The 9,506-nt window shown below is 41.0% G+C and overlaps 1 long non-coding RNA gene across 1 annotated transcript; it reads left to right on the top strand.

Annotated features, from left to right (window-relative positions):
• Positions 1-6,779: 6,779 nt before the first annotated feature.
• On the top strand, positions 6,780-9,264 carry LOC140686676 (uncharacterized). The gene is made up of 3 exons (XR_012060477.1): positions 6,780-6,899; positions 7,974-8,046; positions 8,562-9,264. It is a non-coding gene; the product is annotated as an uncharacterized lncRNA (long non-coding RNA).
• Positions 9,265-9,506: the final 242 nt, after the last annotated feature.

The following is a 9,506-nucleotide window of genomic DNA, read 5'->3' as shown; positions in this document are numbered from 1 at the left end:
TCAGTATTTTTGTAGTTTGTAGTACTTCTCAAGTTATTGCAAGATAATATCTGTAATTCCCTGTGCTATACAATATGTCCTTATTGTTTATTTTATACATAGAGGTTTGTATCTCTTAATTCCATTCCCTTAATTTACCTCTCCCCCTTCCTTTTCCCCTTTGGTAACCACTAGTATGTTTTCCATGTGTGTGAGTCTGTTTCTGTTTTACATAAATGTTTATATTATATTTTAGATCCCACATAAAAGGATAGCATACAGTATTTGTCCCTCTGTATCTGACTTATTTCATTAAGCATAATATTTTCCACATCCATGCATGTTACTGCAAGTGGCACAATTTCATTCTTTTTTATGGCTGAATAATATTCATATATGTGAATACACACACACACACACACACACACACACCCCACACACACCCCATATCTTCTTTATCCATTCATCTGTTGATGGATTGCTTGGCTATTGTAAATAGTGTTCCTTTCAACATTGGGATGCATGTATCTTTTCAATGTTTTTTTTTTTTCTGGATACATACCCAAGAATGGAACTGTTGTATCACATGGTAGTTCTATTTTTAGCTTTTTGAGGAACCTCCATACTGTTTCCCATAGGGGCTGCACCAGCTCACATTCCTATAAACATTGATGAAGTCTCCCTTTTCTCCACATCCTGTCCAACATTTGTTATTTGTAGACTTTTTGATAATGGCCATTCTGATAGGTGCGAGGTTATATCTCATGGTGGTTTTGACTTGCATTTGTCTGATGATTAACAGTGTTGAGCATCTGTTCATGTGCCTGTTGGCCATCTGAATATCTCCTTAGGAAAAATGTCTATTCTGGTCTCTCCCTGTTTTTAATTGGGTTGTTTGTGCTTTTTAAAAAATGCTGAGTATTACGAGCTTTTTGGATATTTTGGATATTAACCCATTGTTGGTCATATCATTTGCAAATATTTTCTCCCATTTCATAGGCTCTCTTTTCATTTTGCCTGTCTGTGGTTTCCTTTGCTGGACAAAAGTGTTTAAGTTTGATTATGTTCCTTGTTTATTTTTACTTTTCTTTGTTTTGCCTTAGAAGACAGATCCAAAAAGATATTGCTACAATTTATGTCAAAGAGTATTCTGCCTATGTTCTCTCCTAGGAATTTTTTTGGTATCATGTCTTATATTTATGTCTTAAGTCACTTTGAGTTTATTTTTATGCATGGTCTGGGGGACTGTTCTGATTTCATTCTTTTACATGTAGCTGTCCAGTTTTCCCAGCACCACTCTTTTCTCAATTGTGGATTTATTTATGGGCTCTCTATTCTGTTCCATTGAGCTATATGTCTGTTTTTGTGCTAATTCCAGGCTGTTTTGATTACTGAAGTTTTGTAGTATTGTCTGGAGTCTAGAAAGATTATGAATCCAGCTTTCTTCTTTTTCCTCAGGATTGCATTGATAATTCTGGATCTTTTGTGATTCCACATATATTTTAGGTTTATTTGTTCTAGTTCCATGAAATACGTTCTGAGTATTTCAGTAGGGATCACAGTAAATATGTAGAATGCTTTGGGTAGTACAGCCCTTAGACAATATTAATTTTTCCAATCTAAGAACATAGGATATCTTTCCGTTTCTTTGTATCATCTTGCATTACCTTTATCAGTGCTTTATGGTTTTTAGCATATAGGTCTTTCACATCCTTGGTTAAGTTTATACCTAGCTATTTTATTCTATTTTATAATCTGGTGTGATTTTATTTTATTTTTATTGAAGTACAGTCAATTACAATGTGAATCTTTGGTGTACAGGACAATGTCCCAGTCATGCATATATGTACATATATTCATTTTAATTTTTTTCCATTAAGGGTTATTACAAGATATTGAACATAGTTCCCTGTGCTATACAAAAGAAACTTTTTTAAAGTCTATTTTTATATACAGTGGCTAGCATTTGTAAATCTCAAACCCTCAAATTTATCCCTTCCCACCCCCTTTCCCCAGTAACCATATTGTTTACTAAGTCTGCAAGTCTGTTTCTGTTTTGTAGATGAGTTTGTAGTGTCCTTTTTTCTCTTTTTTTGTTTAGATTCCACATATAAGTGATATCATACAGTATTTTTCTTTTCTCTTTCTGGCTTACTTCACTTAGAATGATGATCTCTAGGTCCATCCATGTTGCTGCAAATGGCATTATTTTATTCTTTTTTATTTCAGAGTAGTATTTCATTGCATAAATATACTACAACTTCTTTATCTGGTCATCTGTTGATGGACATTTAGGTTGTTCCATGTCTTGGCTATTGTAAACAGTGCTGCTGTGAACATTGGGTGCATGTGTCTTTTCAAATTAGAGTTCCCTCCAGATACATGCCCAGAAGTAGGATTGCTGGTTAATAGGGTAAGTCTATTTTCAGTTTTTTGAGGAATCTCCATACTAGCTTCCGTAATGGCTGCACCAAACTACATTCCCACCAGCAGTGAAGGGGGGCTCCCTTTTCTCCACAGCCTCTCCAGCATTTGTCATTTGTGGATTTTTGAATGATGGCTATTCTGACTAGTGTGAGGTGATACTTCATTGTAGTTTTGATTACATTTCTCTGATAATTAGCAATATTGAGCATTTTTTCACATGCCTATTGGCCCAGGATGTATTTTTAAGAGGCAAGTTATAGAGCAGTATTATTAACCTGATCACATTTGTTATTATTAGAAAAATCTTTTAAACTACATCTATATATTATACATATGATATGTGCTTATGTATGTCTGTGTGTGAATATACACACCACTCACACAAAAGGGGAAAGAGACAGAGACAGAAAGATCTGAAAGGATATATTCCAGTGCACTTCAAAGGGTTATCAGTGCTAATTATTGGAAATTAAGGTATTAGATTGGGAATGGAAAGTTTTTTTTAAATTATTGTTGTTTGGTTTGGGCTATAATCTTTATTTTCTCTTTTGTATTCTTTAAATTTGTTACAACTAGCATGCGTCACTTCTGTTTTTTTAAAAAGAAAAAAATATTCCGATATCTCCTTTGGGATTGCTGGATCATATGGTAGGTCTCTTTTTCAATTGTTAAGGAACCTCCATACTGCCCAAACCATGTCTTAACATCTACCTGTGTTCTGTGTACAGCTGTTTGCTTCTAACAGCTGCGTGACATTTCAGATGTGCATCCACCATATTTTAGGGGTCTGTTTCCCTGGCAGCAGGCATCTGAGCTGCCCCGACTCTTGGCTACATGAAAAAGAAATGCTGTAAATCAAAAACAAGATAACAGAGATGGAGAATGACTTTGGGCTTATTGGTAAAACTTGCTTACGGGCCTTTAGATGCTCTGAGTGTATTCAGATGCCGCACTTGAAATTATAAAACAAGTCTAAATGTGATTGTTTCTCTGAAAAACTTTGCATTTTCACCTAACAAATTCTAGTCCTGGCTCTGCTACTTTTTTTCACTCTGAAACATTCAAGGAAGGAGAAAAGAGCTTGTGGAGAAACAGAAGATTACACAGTGCCTTTGGACACGTGATGTACAACTAGAAACTGATTCTTGGTGAAATCAGCAGATTGTCATCCAGACATTATTTGGTGAAAACTTTTTGCCTGAATGAAGATGAATTCAGATTTTAACATGAAGGATTCTTTTTTTTTTAAGTTTGCAGAGCTTTGGGATTCATTTTCTGGAGATAAATTAACTTGATCAAGGATTCTGACATTAGCTATAGAATCTGGATACCCTAAAATTTGGGAGGTGTGGCTATGCAAATTATAGGGAATAAAATGTTCTCAAATACTAACATTTTACTTATGATGTACAATACTTTTTGGTCCGTGTATTGTATCAAGTACTTTTTTTTTAAAGAGAAAACTTGCATTTCATGCATTGTTGCTGCTTGATTTTAATTGACAGTAGCCATGAACTATGTCTGTTTTATGCAGAGATTGCACATTAAAAATAAAAGAAGTAGGAACAGGCAAAGGAAGTGTATTAGAAGCATTTTATATCAGGATGTGCAAGGCACATCATTAATATGCACACTGGTTTTATTTAAAAATAGTGTCATCAAAAAATATTTGGATTTTTTTTTTTGTGCAACTTGCTTTTGTTGGTTGTAGATCTTGGGCATTTTCAAAGTCATCACAGACAAGTTTGCTTCATTCTTTACCCGTCGATGGCTGTGCAGTCATTTGTTGAACCGTTGCCCAGTTTACGCCTTCATCTCTTCATTTGCTTTTGGGTCGAGTGCTTTGGTAACCGTAATTACACCATATATCTTTAATAGTCATGGTAGTGTTCCTGTAAACTAGATTGTCAACGTGAGATCACAGAGCCATGGCTGGTGGACATTTAATATGGTGATAGGGCCTGTCAGATCCCCTCCAAGAAGGCTGCTCCAGCCTCCTTTTCTCTAAGGGCAGAGTGCCTGTTTCTCACACATTTGCTGTCTCTCAACATTACCAGTCATTTTCATTTTTATCGATCCAACAGGATTTAACTGGTATCCAGAGGCTTCTGGCTGAAAATGGTAGTCTGATGATATGTGTCTAACTCTTCTCCCTTCCATTAAAATGACAGAAAAAATTTTTTAAAAAGAATTAAATTATAATGAGAACAAGTAAAGGTACTGTTGGTGGCCAGGACTTTTGCAGAAGATGTGGAAGGTAATGAACAGATGGCATTGCACTGATGGAGAGAGCTCACGTAGAAACCCCAGTCCAGAGCTCCCAGCCTGGAGTCAACACAGGGGCCAGGGCAGGTCACCGAGCAACCACCAGGTTGTTCACTGTATAGACAGGGTTTCTTCTTCTTTTTTTTTAATTGAAGTATAGTCAGTTACAATGTGTCAATTTCTGGTGTGCACAATGTCCCAGTCTCGCATGTACATACATATTTTCATTGTCATAGTTTTAGACGGGGCTTCTAACAGCCCAGCCCTGGAGCATCAGAGCAGCTTTGCCTTTGAGCTAAGGCAAAAGGACTTTCTTAAAGAAAGTGATTCATCTTGGGACAGATCCCAGTGAGACTCTGGGAGTCTCTGAGTGAGGTGGGAGGTGTGTGTAGGGCATCCTGATTTCCATGGTAAACACGATAAGGAAAACAAAGAGAAGGCAGGTGCCCGGGAAGGAAGTGTAACAGGTGATTCTGTCCCTGTGGTAGGACACATGCCTGCGGACACCCTCCCTCCTCCCCGGTCCGCCTGGAGCTTGCTCTCAGCCTTTTTCTCCAGGCACTGATGCCTGGGTAACAAACTCACACAGCCTTAAAGTAAAGCCACGCTGCCTCTCCTAAACCAAACATCCAGAATAGGAATGGACAAACGAGGTTTAGCAGATGCTTGACGAAAACCAGGAGAAAAAGCAGAAAGGGACCAAGATGAACAGAACTCATCTAAATTAAATAGAAATCATTCAAATAATGGAAAAAAGTTCAAATGAGTGTTCCCAGAGTGAAATAGAGTTTTCCTCCATAAAACAGGCAGGTGTTTCTGAAAATCAAAAAGATAGATGGCTGATACTAAAAAAAAAAAAAAAGTCGTGGTTACTATGTCTGGGAGTCTGTTTCTGTTTTGTAGATAAGTTCCTTTGTATCTTCTTTTTTCTTTTCTTTTGGATTCCACATACAAGTGTTATCATGTGGTATTTTTCTTTCTCTCTCTGGCTTACTTGCTGAGGGGAAAGCAGGTGGGAAGGGATAAATTGGGAGTCTGAGATTTGCAAATACTAGCTACTATATATAAGATAGATAAACAACGAGTTTACACTGTATAGCACAAGGAACTATATTCAATAGCTTGTAGTAACCTGTAATGAAAAAGAATATGAAAAGGAATCTATGTATGTATGTATGACTGAAATATGATGCTGCACACCAGAAACTGACACATTGTAACTGACTATATGTCAATTAAGGAAAAAAGTCATGCTTAGGTAATGGAGCTGAACCCATGCTGGTGCTTGGGACTAGAGCCCAGGAATCTCCCACTCTGACCAGTAAAGAAGACAGAGTTGGAAAATTGGGAACCAGAGCTAAGACAGGAGGTAGAGGGCTAGGCATCCAACACGATGCCAATGGGAGTTCCAGAAAGAATAAAAAGAAGCGAGGGCATAGCTGACAAATAATAGATGAAAATTTTCTTTAGCAGGAGAAATACAGATCTTTTGATGGAAAGGTTCCAGTAGGTGCCAAATAGAACGAAGGGGAAAAAAACCGTGCCAGCCCGGTGGACTGCTGTTGTCTGTTCATCTCCTTTCCTTTCGGTAACAGGGAGCTCCTCTCCCGTATACCAAGCTGGCCCATTGCTGCTTCTTAGGGGAGCCACAGGTGCGAGATACCTGTATCTCCCCTTTCCAAGGTCTCCAGTGCGTGCAGATCCAGTGACCCTGAACCAAAAGGGGCCGCTTTTAAGGCCATCGTCAACCTGAGAAAATCCAACACACAGAGAAGACCAGCTCTGAGAAGAGGGAAGAGAAAGACCGAAGTTCATAACATCGTTTAAAGCATCCCCGTGGCCGTAGCTGATTTTGCACCGTTCCTCGGACTTCCTGTATGTTGCTCTCACCAAAGTCATGATAACAGAGTTAATGTATCCTAAGGGAATTCCCGTACTCCGAGGATAAAGGAAATATCCTAAAAGCTTCTAGAAGTAAATCTTTACCCACGTGGCAGAACTAGCGCGCTCTCCGGATTGGACGGTGGAGGGCAAGGGGGCGGGGTCTTTGTGACGCGGGGAGGGCGGGGCGAGGTGTTTGGGGCTAGAATTCTGTTCTCAGCCACCTTACCAATCAAGTCTGATGACAAAATAAAGATATTTTTGGATGCATAAAAATGTAGGAAGTTTATATAATAGGATGTATTTCTGCAGCATGAGCAAGGGTGAGTTAAGAAGCTAGAAAGAAGGTACGTGTCAGTAGGCGTGGGTGCCTGAGGCACCTCCACTTGGAAGGGGTGAATGTTACCCAGTCCTCATGTGTCACTCTTGTTGGTTCTAAAGCGAATGATACCTACACGTTTGGTTTTCTGTTCTTAGAATCAACCCAAATGGACAAAGCCCAGAAGACTAACTTAATAATCTAAAGGGAAAAGGTATTTGCTTTGCAATGCAGTCATTGCAGCCAGGGACACAGGGATGTGCTTTAAATCATTATGAAATAGATGTCACTCCTCTGAGTAAAGCCTGGTGGAGATGGCGTTTGATTAGAGCAACAAGAATGGGTCCACGTTACAAATAAGGCGAATGCAAGATTGGGGCACGGCAGTTGGGAACTTGGTTGTGTAGGACCTAAGACAGCATCCTTGGAAGAGAGTCCTCGGCAAGTCACCTGGTGGGGACCACGTTTGCCTCCTAGAACATCCAGACCATGAGAGCATCCTCGCTTCCTCCCTCCTGGACCCTTCACTGCCCAGAACCGAATATGTCGTCTTGTTGTTGCGGTGGTTTTGATTAGAAGGCGCATAATGTAGTCACTTTTCTGGGAAGGATTACATGTGATAAAATGATGCCTTTTGAATGGCCGGCGCTTGTGTCTTCAGTATTTAAAGAGAGGAAGGGAGGGAGAAAGCGGAAACGTTCTACTTTTGTTTTCCCCATTTGACATCGGGGTGAAGGGGCTCATTTCCGAGAAGTGAGTCTAACACACAAAGTGCATCAGCCACAGCAGAGAAGAGAAACAAAAGGTGCTAATTGGTGATTAAAGGAGAGACGGTCAATATTTTCTGGCTCTGCGGCAAAAGCTTACATTCTCAAGAATCAACATTTCTCACGAGGTCCAGGGCAGAAAGAAAACGGGATGGTAAAGATATTTTAATCATCTAGAATATAGCTGGGGAGAAATAGACGTGGTTTTCAGCCTTGAGGTGTGCCGGCCTGACTTAACTGGCTCAAAAATGAAAAAAATGCAGCCTCAGTGCCGGGTTGTTCTTTCTGCACCGCAGCAAATAACTTTCTCTAAATCATGCTTTTCTCCTCTGCAGCTAACATACAGCTGGTTTTGGTTTCTCTAACTTCAGATTACATGAGGTAGAGGAAATATGACGTCTCCAGGAGGTGAGGTGGACTTCATTGCAGGCTGGGGTGGGGTGAGGAGAAGGAGTGGGGTCATCCTCACATGTGGAGCTGGAGATCAGAGCCGGGGTGCCCAGAGCAGGTGCTCGGTGTCCCCGAGTGCCTCCAGGGATGGCCTTGTGAAACCCACATGGGTGATGGTGGCATGGTGGGTTAGGGTTGTATCAGATGAAGCAGTGGAGAATGTTTCAGAAATCGAAGTATTAAAAAAATAGAATGAACCAAAAACTTAACTTCTAGAAAGGAGATCATGAAAAAGAAAAGGATGCTCCATGGAAGGATACGGGAAGGAAAATGGGAAGACGGGGCAGGCTTGTGTGGATGTGGACATCACTGGGGCCGGGGTGGTGAGGGGGCATCTGAGAGAAGACCTCCCCCCAGTGAACAAACAGATCAACAGGCATATTTGATTTCACACACAAGACTTGACATCTGTTGAGATAAGGGGGCCATCCCCAAATACTGGCTGATGTTGAGATGGTTTTTACTCTCTGCAGGGCACTGTGCTAAGCACTTCAGATGTGTCTTCTCATCTAATTCCCACGACAGTCTTATGAAGTAGGGGACCCTGTACGGATGAGGCTTTGCGAGGTGCAGCGACTTGCCTGTGATCTCACCGGCAAGAAGCAGACTTGTGTTTTCACCAGCTCAGGCGACCAGAGTGACCCCACAGCGTGGGTAGCTTCGACAGCAGGTGTTTGTGTCTCCCAGTTCTGGAGCAAGGACGTCCAAGATCGAGGTGCCGGCACGTTGGGTCCTGGTGGGGGCTTGCTTCCTGACTTGTCAACAGCCGCCTTCCAGCTGTCCTCACTGCCTTCTTCAGCACGAAGGGAGAACTCTGCCCTCCTCTTCTTTAGAAGGACACCAACCCCGTCATGGGGACCCCACCCTCATGATCGCACCTAAGCCTAATTACCTCCCAAAGGCCCCACCTCCAGGCATCAGCACATCGCGGGTGGGTAGGACTTCAACACACAGTCTCTAGGGGAACACAAGCCAAGGCTTTGGACTTTGAACCCAGACCTTCTTAGCTTGGAGCCGTGCTCTGAGCCACTCTGTTACTGTTACAGTGTTATTGTTGCTGCTGTTAGAATATTGTCAGTAATACTTTCCCTCCACAAGCAGGAATTTTACCGATGCAAGAAGTAAGAGAACCTGAAGGGCCTGCATTCCATTTTTACTCCAGCAAAATAAACTAGTAATGTGCAAGTAAAATTAAAACAATACCTGAAATGTCTGCAAACTTACTGCATCTGGGTAATGTGCTTTACATGCATTATCTCATTTAATTATGTTTTCAGCCCTGGGTGGTCTTAAGCAGATGAGTGAGCAGGGGCGTCAGTGTCAGGCAGCTTAGCTCCAGTCCCAGCTCGGCCATTTACTAGCTGGGTGTCCTTGGAAAGCCTTTTAATTTCACTGAACCTCAAGTTCCCCATCTCTAA

Source organism: Vicugna pacos, chromosome 17 (genome assembly GCF_048564905.1).
Source record: "Vicugna pacos chromosome 17, VicPac4, whole genome shotgun sequence".
In the NCBI taxonomy this organism is placed as follows: Eukaryota; Metazoa; Chordata; class Mammalia; order Artiodactyla; family Camelidae; genus Vicugna; species Vicugna pacos.
This window is presented reverse-complemented; position numbering and strand designations above follow the sequence as displayed.